Source organism: Schistocerca serialis, chromosome 3, assembly GCF_023864345.2.
Source record: "Schistocerca serialis cubense isolate TAMUIC-IGC-003099 chromosome 3, iqSchSeri2.2, whole genome shotgun sequence".
Lineage (NCBI taxonomy): Eukaryota > Metazoa > Arthropoda > Insecta > Orthoptera > Acrididae > Schistocerca > Schistocerca serialis.
In genome coordinates, this window is record NC_064640.1 from 798,229,054 (window position 1) to 798,246,073 (window position 17,020).

The 17,020-nt window shown below is 43.4% G+C and overlaps 1 protein-coding gene across 1 annotated transcript in view; it reads right to left on the reverse strand.

The window, feature by feature from the left end:
- The window catches only part of LOC126470638 (probable ATP-dependent RNA helicase DDX31), a 264,850-nt gene that overhangs the window by 29,110 nt on the left and 218,720 nt on the right, over window positions 1-17,020 (reverse strand). The gene's annotated exons all lie outside the window — the stretch shown is intronic.

A 17,020-nucleotide genomic window follows, 5' to 3' on the forward strand; every position in this document is an offset into this window, starting at 1 on the left:
GAATTTAATATCCTCCTAATATCGATATTTTGTGAATATCAATGATCACGGAACATTCCTAATTCGTAGCGAGCTACCTACTACCAGCAAGCCGTATAAACCATACAAAGTGTCTCACATATCCGTCCCTTTCTTCTAACATCGACCAGTGTGATTTTAGGGCCACTGAATTTTAAGAAATGAGACGTCGGAGGGCTTATGACACTACAAGAAATACAGTGTATAAAGCACCCACACCCAGCTAATTAGTCTACGTCGACAGGAAGGCCGCTGCAAGACGTCTGAAACGTAGGTTATTTTAGTAGTTTATCTTTTTAAGTATTACATACGATGGCGCCGCAGTATCCTCAGAAATATTTTAATGAGACTGACATCGGAAGCTTACATATTTCTATCAAGAACGTAAGTACTCATATTTACTACTAAAATATGATGGTGCTAGACTCAAAGGTAGTCGTTTCGAATAACACTTCTGGAAGAATATTTCACCACCGGAATTTGGCGGAACAGTTAAAAGATCCCTTCGGCCTCTAATTTCAAACTTCTCAATAGTGTCTCTCAGTAGGTATGTGACAATGATTATGATTCTTTGTCCATTCTTGAAGGTGTTCCGCTTGGTGGCCTCCTTGTTGATATTGGAGAGGAGGCGGCTATATTCAGGCACTACATTATATTCTCTTCTTTCTCTCAGCAATAGCACGAAAAAAATGCTAAACTCAACACGCACTCGTCACAGTCATGCACATGAAACAGATGTATTCATGAAACAATATTTTCATATCCCATAAAAGCTGTTTGTGTGTGCTTAGGAAGAAAGCATTTCCAATTAGATACCCTCACTAGTCAAGAACGCTATATGAATTTTTTGTATTGTTAGGTAGTTTCGTAATGCTGGTTGTCCATTGATTTTTAGCGCTCTCTCGTCTGCGTTTGCAAAAATAATAACAGTAATGGGATCCGCCTGCTTTAGTAAAATTCTTTTTTTATACATTTTGTGCATCGTCAATGTGTCTAACTATATAACACCGTTACTGGTATTGTTTTATGATACACAGCAGCCTGCCATGACTTTCACTTCTGTCGCCTTCAATAATTCATGAACGTCGTTTGTAAGAGGTATACGTACGGCGCAGTCCTATGTTAGATGCATCGCTATAAACATTGCATTTCACCACTGTTTTCGTTACTATGAACATGAATATGAAAACAGAGGGAAGATTAAAAAAACCAACGAAGAATAATATTGTATCCCGCAAGAAAACTGTTGACAATTTTTGGGGTGAGGCAGTATTTGGAAAAATGTCTGACGACTGTATCCGTGGGGCACTTGCGCTAACTTGCAACAGGTTTCATGTTACTAGATACGTACTCGTGGGCGCTGAAGTAAAACACTATAAACTTTAGTCAATGGCTGATTATAAAATGGGTGAAACACTATTAGGGGCATTCAAATGAAACCCTGGCAGATTGAAAGAAAGGTAAGTAAACTGTTTATTATTTCAGAAGTAATCGCAAAACAATTAATTGCGGTTCTCTAAAAAAAAATGGCTCTGAGCACTATGGGCCTTAACAGCTGAGGTCATCAGTCCCCTAGAACTTAGAACTACCTAAACGTAACTAACCTAAGAACATCACACACATCCATGCCCGAGGCAGGATTCGAACCTGCGACCATAGCGGTCGCGCAGTTGCAGACTGAAGCGCCTAGAACCGCTCGGCCACACCGGCTGGCTGCGGATCTCTACGGAACCAAGATTGTACCAATGCGTGCACTACTTCATCCGAAGCAAATCGACTGCCACGGATGTTTTTCTTCACAGTTCCAAAAATATGGAAATCGCATAGGGAGGGATCGGGACTGTATGGAGGATTTTAAGGGGTTACCAGCGAAAACATCTTCAACAAAGCCGAAACAACCTCGGCAACAGGTGGGAATAGGAGAAAGATGGCGACCATAACCTCCCCAAAGAAACCGTCCTGGCATTGCCCTTCAGCAATTAATGGATATCACGAAAAAACGAAATCTGAATGCCGGGAGAGGGATTTGAACAGCCACCATCCCGAGCGCGAGTCACTCTTACTCATTGCGTCACGTCACTTGGCAGAAGAGGCGATAGAGAATTTGCTGGAGTGAATGGAGTGAATGGTGATCATCATCATCATCATCATCGTTATCATTATTATTATTATTATTATTTTGACATTATTATTATTATTATTATTATTATTATTATTATTATTATTACTTGTGTGGTATCCTACTCGTTTCTTAAGGGGGGTAAGACGTCAACCAGGCCGTCTTGGAGCAGGAGAGACGCCACAGGAATTTTTAATTTCCACTGTCTATACTTTTAAAAATAAATTCTTAAACTTTGTCAGAATGACCAGAAAGAATTCAGGATTTATACTTATAGTGGTGGAAGTTCAAAAATATAAGAAAATAATATATTTTTTTACATTTGTATTTCACCTTTTTTCACTTGCATTGGCTGCATTTGTTGCTATAGGTACACTTTTCTTCATAAGTAAGGGAGATTCTTCGTTGAATTTTGCACAGCATACAAACCATACTTGCAGGTGTATGAAACTCTAGAATTTTCCAAATCTATTAAAAACTGTGGTAAAAATTGAGATAATTAATTATGAAATTTGAGTTTTTTCTAAACACGAAGTTTAAAATGTAACAGCACATTCATTTTTTTCATAAATTAAATAATTTCTAGAGTTTCATACACCTGTAAGTATGGTTTGTATGCTGTGCAAAATTCATCGAAGAATTTCTCGTACTTATTAAGAAATGTGTACCTATAGCAACAAACGCAGCCAATAGAAGTGAAAAAATGATGAACTTTCACATGTAAAAAAAATTATTTTGTTATTTTTTTGAACTTCCACTGCTATGATTGTGAATCCTGAATCCTTCCTGGTCATGCTGACAAAGTTTTATGAATTTATTCGTAAAAGTATAGACAGTGGAAATTAAAATGTCCTGTGGTGTCTCTCCTGCTCCAAGACGGCCCGTTTGACGTCCCACCCCCCTTAAAGGGTGGCTAGGAAGCTCTTCTCGGATAGCTAGATTGTGTTTATTACAGTAATTGAAATGACAATAGTTAACTTTGATTTACAAGGACGTGTCGCAAGCAATTGGTGGCATGCAAATAATCAGTGTCTTTCAATGTATACAATTTCCATGTAAGCAATGAATAACAGATCACACAAGTTCGTAAGTCACTGCTATCATTAATATCATTGCGGCTCTTCTAGTAAGCGTCTTCTACTGTCCGTGTCTACTAGTGGGGTCGCGGCTAGGTGGCACGTCGCTTTTATTCTCTTCGTCAAGGGGCCGCTCCTGTCGCGGTGAAGTCCTGGTCACCGTGCTATGGCTGTCGTCGCCTCACAGCCCTCTCTGCTGTACCGTCCATGATCTTTATGCCGGCGCTTGACGTTACGCCCGAACAATTTTCCTTCTCCGTCAATCAATTATCGCTTTTACAATCAGGTCCTATCTTTGTATTCAATACTCTTACATATTTCTCTCATTCTCTATGCGTCAATGCCTTTCCAGGTACTACGCAATTCCTCAAAAAGTATCCAGTTGTTTTACGTTTAAAACTTGTGGCGCATAGTACCCACGTTTGTTGTTTTCAATATAAATATCTGACATGCAATAGGGAAGCTAGCTCAAGTTTTCGAGAAAAGCTAAAATAGATTCTAAAGTGATTAGCGTGCCTGTGACATTGTAAATTGCGAGAATTCCATTATTACCTACCACATCTCGCCAGATCATAATTTAAACACTTAAAAAACACTGCCAATCAACAGCCAACAAGTCATGAACACAAACTAAATAGTTTCACTTACAGATTCACAAAATTAATTAATCCATGAAGTTAATTAATAGTAGACTAGCACCTGAGATGTACTTTGAACATACACCAGGACTGCAAACGAAAGTGTACTGACAAAGACACACATTTTCTTGCAGACCAAACTTTCACACAGACATTCCTACCTGCACAAATTAACCGAATTAAAAACGGAAGGTCAGAGCCAGGCACAGTAGAGTCCGAAAACTAATCAATGTCACTTCTACTACTTTCGATTTTAAGAGAAATGGACGGAACTGGAAACTCGCTCCTTCAAAATTCCAAATCAATATAATAGCCACTGTACACCTCACTCGGTAAGGTTTAAATGGCTCTGAGCACTATGGGACTTAACATCTCAGGTCATCAGTCCCCTAGAACTTAGAACTACTTAAACCTAACTAACACAAGGACATCACACACATCCATGCCAGAGGCAGGATTCGAACCTGCGACCGTAGCGGTCGCGCGGTTCCAGACTGTAGCGCCTAGAACTCGGTAAGGACTGATGCGGTTTTCTCCAGCTGCAAACATCCACTTCGAGACAAATAGACTATTGTTTAGCACGCTTGCCGCTCGTCCATGTTAACGTCCCATGTATACAATGTTTTATAAGAATACCGATCTATGACGCTCCCACCCACCCATCATCCCAAAAATTTCATATCTGGAAATTTGTGGTAAGTTCCTATGGGACCAAACTGCTGATATCATCGGTCCCTAGGCTTTCCACACTACTTAATCTAAGTTAAGGACAATAGACACACACACACACACACACACACACACACACACACACACACACACACACACACACACACACGCCCGAGGGATGACTCGGACCTCCAATGTGGGGAGCCGCTCGAACCGTGGCAAGGCGCCCCTAGACCGCGCGGCTACAACGCGCGGCAAAATATTATAATTTCACCTTCTGTAAGATAAGAACATAGGACATATCGAAAACACGCTTACTCGCTGCAGTCGCAAAGAGGGAAACTTGTAAAGGCCGGCCGGTGTGGCCAGCGGTTCTAGGCGCTTCAGTCTGGAACCGCACGACCGCTACGGTCGCAGGTTCGAATCCTGCCTTGGGCATGGATGTGTGTGATGTCCTTAAGTTAGTTAGGTTTAAGTAGTTCTAAGTTCTAGGGGACTGATGACGTCAGATGTTAAGTCCCATAGTGCTCAGAGCCATTTGAAACTTTTAATTGTTGGGTAATGGAAATGAGCTCAAATAACATATCAGAGCCAACAGCGATCGGATGACATTCTTACTGTTATTCCACCTATTTACAAAGCATGCAGGTTCAATTGGTTGTCTGCAACTGAATGAAGAGAAGATAATTAAAATTTAAAACAACACTCGTCAATTAACAATTTACTCTGGAATATTGTGGTACAGCTACGTTTGTCTCAATCACAGGTGCAGGTACGTTCTTGTCAACTATTTTGCACAACTCATTATCGCAGCATCTTGGATGAATATTAATGCATTATCATTGCTTTCGAAAGTTTTGTAATTTTTCTTTAGAATCAGGAGGAGGACACAATGATCTAATGAGCAACAGCTTACGTCCAGATTCCGGTTTCTCGAACAGGAAACCGCTGCGGCGGACACTCGCGCTCAATAACAGAAGAGACGCGGCCGGCAGTGTTGGGGGAAAACACGGCGGCGGGCGGAAGCGAATTTGGCTGAAGGCGGAGACTGGGGGAAAGTAGGGCCGAAGCTGGTGGCGCGGGCCACAATGGGAGGCGGACGCGTGTGTACGCTGCGCTCCAGCATTTGTTTCTGATAAACGAGGCGTGAAGAGTTTTTACTGGTGGCGGGCGAGCGTGTTGTTGACAGCGGACAAGTCCAGTCCAGAGTGCACTTCGCTGTCGGGGGATTCGCTATCGAAAATCGAACCACACCCACCCACAGCGGCGCGGAGAGGCGAGGAGCGGCGTCTGCAGGCTTGCTCCACTTACACTACCTGCCTCCGCGCTCCGTACAGGCGCCGGGCCTCCCCACTCACAGTCTAAGCACGGCTATCTCTTCGGCAAACAGCTGCCACCAATCGACAGACGCTACAAAACGACTTTTCGGGAAAACCAATCCACAGTCCAACCATCAGTAATGTACCTTCTACTCCGCGACAACTAACTTCAGCATAATCATGAGGGTATTCAAATAACAATTTTATTACAACTTTCGTGGACATGCACGCACAACATTGTGTCTTTTGCGCCCAGCAATGGTTCCTTGTTCGTGTTGTTGCCCACCACAAAGATGTCGCAGTTAACCGCAGATTACTAAACTAAACCCTTGTAAATTTTACGATGGAAGTTGGCATCAATTTGCGGTCCCGCTAACCTGGTTTCAGTTCAGGGTGTGAAACAGGGAATTTTGTATTTATTCTGTAAGTGACGTACCAATGGAGACCTCGTAATTGTAATTAAATAACGCATAAATTATGATTTCCTTTGAACAAAATATGTAGTAGTAAAATTTACGATGGTTTAGAAACAACGTAAAATTAACCACCAGACAGGGCAGGCGAGCTATTAAAGTCATTAATGCGAACGTCAAGAATTTGTGACTCACACGGAAGCGACGTTAACCATTAGGTTGTCTGCTATGCCCCGAGGCCAGCCTCAAATTTTGAATGTCACTAAGATTTCCACCTATTACTCTGATACTATAAACGGAATATTCTAACGCGATGTGAAAGAACAGTACCACCGGGGGAACTTAAGAGAGAAAGAACCGTGTCTTAACACGCCAAACCGAAATTATATAGCAAGCTGACAAAAATATTCCATACCTTCAAAACTATTTTCAGCAGTCCTGGAGGAATTTTTCCGATATTTACGTTGTGAAAATGAATCTGGAGTGAATGTTAATGTAACGTATCCGAACAACATTCGATTTTTAAATATCACTGTACTGTCACCAACAAATGGGATAACTTAGTTGAGCTCGTTTGAAAGAAGGCTTGAAAATCAACTACAATAGACTAACATAATGTACAATTAACACTCGTACAAGTTAACAATGTAGTTACAGAAGCACTTGACTGTTTGGGACACAGAAAAAAGTGTGTGTGTGTGTGTGTGTGTGTGTGTGTGTGTGTGTGTGTGCGTGCGTGCATGAGAGAGAGAGAGAGAGAGAGAGAGAGAGAGAGAGAGAGAATGGCCTGCAGTGCTTTGGATAAACTAGACAGTTTTCAAAACAAAGGTTCCAGTGTGTACTATGAGTTCTCACTCCATCCATGGCCTTTAAATGTGAACGGAGGGGCTGCTCAAACAGCAATGGAGAGACACATTAGGTAATAATTAGGAAATTAGGAGAGCCAGGAAAACAAACAGATCAGGAAGCCGACTGGAGTGGAAGGTGTAACTGACTGGAGTGATACTGAAATGGAAGTGAGCGGACCATGTATCCCGGTAATTGTAAACCGAAAGTTGTCTGCTGCACTCCAACAGGTAGACGGCGACCTATAGAAAGATGGAAAAGTTGTAGGACCAACACAGGTGCGTAAGACTGAAGGTAGTATGTAAATCTGCACGACGCATGTGTCCAGCAGTGGATACCAAACCGCCGCCGACGATATAAAACGCCTGAAACGTCCCTTGTGTCCGTCGCTGAAGATTACGTGAGGTCGTGGTACGCCACTCATGGTACGTCACACTCGTGGCCGTGACTAGTAATCACGCCCTCTTTGCCAATGTGCGATGCGTCAGACAAAGCAGTCTACTTACTACTCCACATTTTTAAGAGGAAACATTTATTGGACCCAGTTTAATTTCCTTCAATGTAGAAAATGTAACACCAGTCGGGTCGCCAGCCTCGCTCTGACCCGCGATAGAATGTTAAACTTCGGAACTCAAAAGTCAATAATTAAAAGTCCTGTAGCTATCTATCTACTTTCATGAACGATTCCGGGATCCGAGCACTGAACTGGAAAGTTTCACCGAAAACAGCTCGGCACACCTTCAATGGTCTACAAGTAATTCCCTTTGATAATCTGCATAACACATTTCAGAGTCGATAGGGAACAGGTCACTCAGAAACACAACACGTTCTAATTTACACGGGAACAAATTAAATGTATCTGTGTCAGTTAGCCCTAGCCAAATCCGTCTCTCTCATCTAACAACACCTCCAGATAGGTAACGTCTCCACGCTCCGCTCTGACAAGGGGACCGAACGAACTCCCCCTCCCCGACTTGGCTCATGTTGACAGGATGTGTAGGAAAGACTAGGACGACAGACGCAACTCTCAACTGTTTTCGAGAAAATCTAGTCTGTAAATCTCAGCCGTGCTTATATACTTCGTGTGACTGCTATTAACCAAGGACGCTGCAGCAGAAGGAATAGGCGCTTACTTTCACAAGCGTGAGATCTTTGGATTCAATCTCACTCACAGTAAGTCTTTTCTTTTTTTCATTCCCACGTAATCCTAACGATAGATTTTTTATGACTGTGCAAATTGTCGTCGTAACTGCCGTCTGCTTCACATTTGTGCAGCAAGCTACGTAAATTTACGTATTAACTGTGGTTTTATTACTTCTCACTTCTATTTCCGTGTGTTTTTGCTTTTAGGAAGCTTTAATTTTCGAGTACTAGTTATAGTGTTCCATAGATTTCGTGTTTGTTTTGAATACAGTCCAGAGACAGTTAGTGCTTATTTTCATTGTTTCCAACAAGAAGTGTCTAGTAACCACAGTTTAATCAGCTATCAGCCGCCTTTAGTGGATTAGCAGGCTAGTTAAAAGTTCATTACTTGACTCTCTACAGTAAATTGTTGATTTCTTAGGATGGATAGGATGTATGACTGCTGTGTACGGACGTAGGAGAGCTTGCCACTGTTCGCGAACAGCTGAACTTGCTGATGGCCGCGGTCAGCCGTCTTCAGGCTGCTGCCTCGGAGTGTAGCGTCAGTGGGGAGTCTGGTGTGTCGCATGGTACACACCAGGTGTTACATGCTTCACCCACGGTCCTGATGTCGAGACATTTTCGCAGGTACCGCGCGCGGTTGGGCCACCCTCTCCCCAAGGGAAGTGTCGGGATCAACGGCGTTCGCGTCACACGAGGCGGAGGGTCAATGTGGAGGCTGGCCGTGTGGCATCGCCCGCTCTGCCTGTGAGTGGACATGTGGCCGCTCCTTCAGCAAGGTCCGAGCAGGCACACGGGGGGAGGAGTTAATTAGTGATTGGGAGCTCCAATGTTAGGCGGGCGATGGAGCCCCTTAGAGAAATAGCGAAAAGGTCGGCGAAGAAGGCCAGTGTTCACTCTGTCTGCTTGCCGGGTGGTCTCAACCGAGATGTGGAGACCCTGCCGGCGGCGATAGAGAGCACTGGGTGCACCCGACTGCAAATTGTTGCTCATGTCGGCACCAATGACTCCTGCCGTCTGGGTTCTGAGGTCATGCTCAGTTCATATAGGCGGTTGGCGGAGTTGATGAAAGGCGGAAAGCCTCACTCGCGGGGTGGAATCTGAGCTAACTACTTGTAGCGTCGTTCCCAGAACCGATCGCGGTCCTCTGGTTTGGAGCCGAGTGGAAGGCTTAAACCAGAGGCTCAGACGATTCTGCGGAGATCTGGGGTGCAAATTTCTCGATCTCCGCTATCGGGTGGAAAAATGCAGGGTCGCCCTGAATAGGTCAGGCGTGCACTACACGCAGGAAGCGGCTACAACGGTAGCGGAGTACGTGTGGAGTGCACACGTGGGCGTTTTAGGTTAGATAATTCCATCCCTAGGCCCGACAAGACGCCTCCTGAGACGCGGCAAGGTAGCAGTAGGCAAAACGCAACAGGGAATGACAATATTAATGTGGTAATAGTAAACTGCAGGAGCGTCTATAGATAGGTCCCAGAACTGCTCTCATTAATAAACGGTCACAATGCCCATATAGCACTAGGGACGGAAAGTTGGCTGAAACCAGATGTGAACAGTAATGAAATTCTAAACTCAGATTGGAATGTATACCGCAGAGACAGGCTGGGCAGTGAAGGGGGTGGCGTGTTTATAGCGATAAAAAGTACAATAGTATCGAAGGAAATTGACGTAAATCCGAAATGTGAAATAATTTGGGTGAAGGTCACGGTTAAAGCAGGCTCAAACATGGTAACTGGACGTCTCTATAGGTCCCCTGGCTCAGCAACTGTTGTGGCAGAACACCTGAAAGAAAATTTGGAAAATATTTCGAGTAGGTTTCCCGACCATGTTATAGTTTTGGGTGGAGATCTTAATTTACCAGATATAGACTGGGAGACTCAAACGTTCGTAACGGGTGGCAGGAACAAAGAATCCAGTGAAATTTTTTTAAGTACATTATCTGAAAACTACCTTGAGCAGTTAAACAGAGAACCGACTCGTGGCGATAACATATTAGATCTTCTGGTGACAAACAGACCCGAACTATTTGAAACAGTTAACGCAGAACAGGGAATCAGCGATCACAAAGCGGTTACTGCATCGATGATTAAAGCCGTAAATAGAAATATTAAAAAAGGTACGAAGATTTTTCTGTTTAGCAAAAGTGACAAAAAGCAGACTTCAGACTACTTGACGGCTCAACACAAAAGTTTTGTCTCAAGTACAGATAGTGTTGAGGATCAGTGGACAAAGCTCAAAACCACTGCTACGGAAGCAAAGAGAACTTTACAGCAAACATAAACATAGCCAAAGCCTTGCAGACAAACAAAAACTACAAGAAGCGAAATGTAGTGCGAGGAGGGCTATGCGAGAGGCGTTCAACGAATTCGAAAGTAAAGTTCTATGTACTGACTTGGCAGAAAATTCTAAGAAATTTTGGTCTTATGTCAAAGCGGTAGGTGGATCAAAACAAAATGTCCAGACACTCTGTGACCAAAATGGTACTGAAACAGAGGATGACAGACTAAAGGCCGAAATACTAAATGTCTTTTTCCAAAGCGGTTTCACAGAGGAAGACGGCACTGTAGTTCCTTCTCTAGATTGTCGCACAGATGACGAAATGGTAGATATCGAAATAGATGACAGAGGGATAGAGAAACAATTAAAATCGCTCAAAAGAGGAAAGGCCGCTGGACCTGATGGTATACCAGTTCGATTTTACACAGAGTCCGCGAAGGAACTTGCTCCCCTTCTTGCAGCGGTATACCGCAGGTCTCTAGAAGAGCGCAGCGTTCCAAAAGATTGGAAAACGGCACAGGTCATCCCTATTTTCAAGAATGGTCGTCGAACAGATGTGCAGAACTATAGACCTATATCTCAAATGTCGATCAGTTGTAGAATTTTGGAACAAGTATTATGTTCGAGTATAATGACTTTTCTGGAGACTACAAATCTACTCTGTAGGAATCAGCATGGGTTTCGAAAAAGACGATTGTGTGCAATTCAGCCAACGCTATTCGTCTATGAGACTCATACGGCCATAGACACGGGTTCCCACGTAGATGCCGTGTCTCTTGACTTCCGCAAGGCGTTTGATACAGTTCCCCACAGTCGTTTAATGAACGAAGTAAGAGCATATGGACTATCAGACCAATTGTGTGATTGGATTGAAGAGTTCCTAGATAACAGAACGCTGCATGCCATTCTCAATGGAGAGAAGTCTTCCAACGTAAGAGTTATTTCAGGTGTGCTGCAGGGGAGTGTCGTAGGACCGTTGCTATTCACAATATACATAAATGACCTTGTGGATAACATCGGAAGTTCACTGGGGCGTTTTGGATGATGCTGTAGTATATCGAGAGGTTGTAACAATGGAAAATTGTACTGAAATGCAGGAGGATATGCAACGAATTGACGCATGGAGCAGGGAATGGCAATTGAATCTCAATGTAGGCAAGTATAATGTGCTGCGAATACATAGAAAAAAAGATCCTTTATCATTCAGCTACAATATAGCAGGTCAGCAACCAGAAGCAGTTAATTCTATAATTATCTGGGAGTAGGCATTAGGAGTGATTTAAATGGAATGACCATATAAAATTAATCATCGGTAAAGCAGATGCCAGACTGAGATTCATTGGAAGAATTCTAAGGAATTGCAGTCCGAAAACAAAGGAAGTAGGTTACAGTACACTTGTTCGCCCACTGCTTGAATACTGCTCACCGGTGTGGGATCCGTACCAGATAGGGTTGATAGAAGCGATAGAGAAGAGCCAACGGAGAGCAGCGCGCTTCGTTACAGGATCATTTAGTAATCGCAAAAGCGTTACGGAGATGATAGATAAACTCCAGTGGAAGACTCTGCAAGAGACACGCTCTGTAGCTCGGTAAGGACTTTTGTTGAAGTTACGAGAACATACCTTCACCGAGCAGTCAAGCAGTATACTGCTCCCTCTTACATATATCTCGCGAAGAGACCATGACGATAAAATCCGAGTTTAGAGCCCACACAGCGGCATACCGACAATCTTTCTTTCCACGAACAATACGAGAATGGAATAGAAAGGAGAACCGATAGAGGTACTCAAGGTACCCTCCGCCACCCACCGTCAGGTGGCTTGCGGAGTATGGATGTAGATTTAGATTGTCTATATTTACTGAGTCCTTTATTGTTCTCACAATGTTTATCTTTGAAAAAAGAAAAAGCATTCGTAAGGAGGTTGGATATAAAATCAGGATACACAAGACCTTTCAACCGCATCATTACAACCATTTTGTTTTATTATTGTGTCGACATATGTGGAAAGTGTAATCTATGAATCACTGCACGATTCAGGTTGAAACTGAACATAAAAACATGGAAAACAATTATTGCGACATACATCTCAATAAACGCCGAATTTCTGCATGTACATGGTTTCTTGACTCTGTCTATTGCAAAACAAACTTGGTTTACATTTCATAAACGGTTCTCCACTGTCACATAATTTCATCGTATTCCACACATATCTGTTGTCAGAATTATAGGCAATGAAAAAAAGAAAGTATCGAAAGCGCGAGTCGATCCAGAGACCTCGCGATTATGAAACTGAACACTTACTCCCTCGGCTGCGGACTCCTTGAATGCTACCGACCATACGAAATACAGGGTGTATCAAAAGGAATCATCCGCAAAAAAAAAAAAAAAATAAATAAATAAATAAATAAAATAAAAAAAAATCGTAACTATTATGTTATTTGAGCTATGTGCGTGAACAACGTACTGTTGGGAAGAGCAAACTCTCGAGTTTTACGTGGTTACCGTTAGGTAGCAGCAGTGTGCGCCCACTGCACTTCTGGTTCAAATGGCTCTGAGCACTATGGGACTTAACGTCAGAGGTCATCAGTCACCTAGAACTTACAAGGGAACCTCCCCATCGCACCCCCCTCAGATTTAGTTATAAGTTGGCACAGTGGATAGGTCATGAAAAACTGAAAACAGATCAATCGAGAAAACAGGAAGAAGTTGTGTGGAACCATGAAAAAAAATAAGCAAAATATACAAACTGAGTAGTCCATGGTAAGATAAGCAACATCAAGGAGGATGTGAGCTCAGGAGCGCCGTGGTCCCGTGGCTGCGGAACGAGAGGTCCTGGGTTCAAATCTTCCCTCGAGTGAAAAGTTTACTTTTTTTTATTTTCGCAAAGTTATGATCTGTCCGTTCGTTCATTGACGTCTCTGTTCACTGTAATAAGTTTAGTGTCGGTGTTTTGCGACCGCACCGCAAAACCGTGCGATTAGTAGACGAAAGGACGTGCCTCTCGAATGGGAACTGAAAACATTTGATCGCGAGGTCATAGGTCAACCGAATCCTCCACAGGTAAACACGTCTGATATATTCTATACGACACTGGTGACGGCATGTGCGTCACATGACAGGAATATCTTGTCGACCCACCTAACTTGCACACTTGGCGAATGGGTAAAAAGATTCTTCTACCTTGCCCGATTTAGGTTTTCTTGTGGGTGTGATAATCACTCCCAAAAAAGTGATGAAAACATAAGAGTTTGTCAGATAATAATTGTCTGAAAATAAAAAATTAAACTTTTCACTCGAGGGAAGACTTGATCCAAGGACCTCTCGTTCCGCAGCTGCTCACGCTAACCACGGGACCACTGCGCCCCTGAGCTCACACTGTCCTTGATGTTCAAAAAATGGTTCAAATGGCTCTGAGCACTATGGGACTTCTAAGGTCATCAGTCCCCTAGAACTTAGAACTACTTAAACCTAACTAACCTAAGGACATCACACACATCCATGCCCGAGGCAGGATTCGAACCTGCGACCGTAGCGGTCACGCGGTTCCAGACTGTAGCGCCTAGAACCGTCCTTGATGTTGCCTATCTTACCGTGGACTACTCAGTTTGTATATTTTGCTTTTTCTTTCCATAGTTCCACACAACTTCTTCCTGTTTTCTCGATTGATCTGTGTTCAGTTTTTCAAGGCCTATCCACTGCGCCAACTTATAACTAAATCTGAGGGGGGTGCAATGGGGAGGTTCCCTTGTTGGAACTAATTAAACCTAACTAACCTAAGGACATCACACACATCCATGCCCGAGGCAGGATTCGAACCTGCGACCGTAGCGGTCGCGCGGTTCCAGACTGTAGCGCCTAGAACCGCTCGGCCACCCCGGCCGGCTCACTTCTAGTAAAAACGGTGTCTAGACAACGAAGTGTTTTGTGTTCTAGGTTTTGCGCAGTGCGGGTCGGTTATAGCTGTTCAGCGTGACTGTTTTCACTGGTTATGGTGTGGATCCTCCTACAGCACAGAACATTAGACGACGGCATGAAAAATTCCGAGAAACAGGTTGTTTGTGTAAAGGCAAATCGTCGGGCCGTCCCCGAGTGTCTGACACAGTCGTGGAACACATCCACCATAGTTTCACAAGGAGTCTGCAGAAATCCGTTCGCTGTGCACAGTTCGCTGTGCAGCTCGGCAGCTCAACATACCCCTGATGTCCGTCTGGCGTGTGTTACGTCGACGTTTACACATCAAACCACACAAAATTCAGCTACTGAAAGCTCTTCGTGAAGGTGACAAACAATAACCTGTTGAGTTTTGTAATTTCGTTCTTGGCAAGGTGGAGTATGACAGTTTTCTTCCACGCTTAGTGTTTAGTGATGAGGCAACATTCCATTTAAATGGGAAGAGGAATCTACATCTACATATATACTCCGCTAGCCACCAAGCGGTGTGTGGCGGAGGACAGAATTCGCGCCAAAGTCATATTCACCCCCCCCCCCCCCCTGTTCCACTCGCGGATCGCACGAGGGGAAAACGACTGTCTAAACGCCTCAGTACGAGCTCTAATTTCCCTTATCTTTGAATGGTGATCATTGCGCGATTTGAAAGTCTGTGATAATAATATATGTTCTACATCCTCGGCGAAGATCGGATTTCGGAATTTAGTGAACAGCCCCTTCAGTGTAGCGCGTCGTCTATCTCCAAGTGTATCGCACTTCAAAGTTTCTGTGAGATTTGTAACGCTCTCGCGATGGCTAAATGTACCAGTCACGAATCTAGCCGCTCTTCTTTGGAACTTTTCAATCTCTTGAATGAGACCCAACTGGTAAGGGTCCCATACAGATGAAACGACTGGACGAACTAACGTTATTGTAAGCAATTTCATTTGTTGAAGGACTGCATCGCTTCAGGATTCTACCACTAAACCGCAATCTAGAGTTCGTCTTGCCCGTTACTTGTGTAATCTGATAATTCCATTTGAGATCATTTCGAATAGTCACACCCAGATAACTGACGGATGTTACCGCTTCCAAAGACTGGGCATTTTTTTTTTTTTTTTTTTTTTTTTTGCAGTCTTACGTTAATGAGGATTTTCGCCTTGTTATACGCAGTAGGTTACACTTACTAATATTGAGAGATAACTGCCAGTCATTACACCAAGCATTTATTTTCTGCAAATCCTCATTGATTTCTTCACAACTTTCGTGTGATACTACTTTCCTGTAGAATACAGCATCATCGGCAAACAGTCTAATGCCGCTGTCAATATCATCAACCAGATCGTTTATGTAAATCGTACAAAGCAGCGAACCTATTACGCTGCCCTGGGGCACATCTGAAGTTAAGTTTCTGTTGGAAGTCACCCCATTCAGAACGACATACTGCCCACTGGCTGTTAGAAAACTTCCTATCCAACCGCATATATCATTGGATAGACCGTAAGCGCGCACTTTTTGGAGCAAGCGACAGTGCGGAACTGAGTCGAACGCCTTTCGAAAGTCGAGAAAAATGGCATCAACCTGGGAGCCGGTATCTATAGCCTGTTGTATATCATGCACAAAGAGGGCCAGCTGTCTCTCGCATGACCACTGTTTCCTAAAACCGTGCTGGTTTCTGCAGATGAGCTTCTCAAGAGTCTAGAAAGGTCATTATGTCTGAACACAAAATATGTTCCATGATTCTACAACAAATCGATGTCAGTGAAATTGGCCGGTAATTATGTGCATCCGATTTTCTACCCTTTTGATAGATTGCTATGACCTGGGCCTTCTTCGAGTCCCGTGGAATCGTCATAATGTGAGAATATGGAGTACGGAACAACCACATGAAGTTGTACAACATGAGAGGGACTCTCCAAAATTTAATGTGTTTTGTCCAGTTTCAAGGGAATTTTTCTTTACCGAGTACAGGTACAGGAAGCACGTATCTCGATAGGTTAGAGAACTTTCTTTTCCCACAGTTTGAGACTGATTCCAACGACTTCGTTTACGAACAGGATGGGGCACCACCACATTGGCATCCGGAAGTGCGGGAATTTTTAAATCAAAAGATTACTGAACGATGGATCGGTGGCACTGGGCCAAATGATTCAGCCTTACATTACTGGCCTCCAAGATCACCAGACCTGATTGTATGTGATTATGTCTTGTGGGGGTTTATAAAAGACTGTTTATGTTCCTCTGTTACCAACAACAATGAATGAACTGAGGCATCGCATAACAGCAGCTGCGGAAGCTGTAGCTCAAGACATACTCGCTGCAGTGTGGGAACAATCTGAATACCGCACTGACATATGCCGTCCCTCTCAAGGGGGGCGTATTAAATACCTATGAAAAGGATGAGAAAAAACTTTGAGTTTCCCATTCATAAAAAACAAAATTCATTGTGTATGTTTATTAGTTTCAGGAATATAGACGTGCCAAATCGGATGATTGATTTTGATACGACCCTGCATATAAACACGCCTAAAATGTTCAAACTCTATTTTCTCTTAGGCGGTCGAGAGTTGC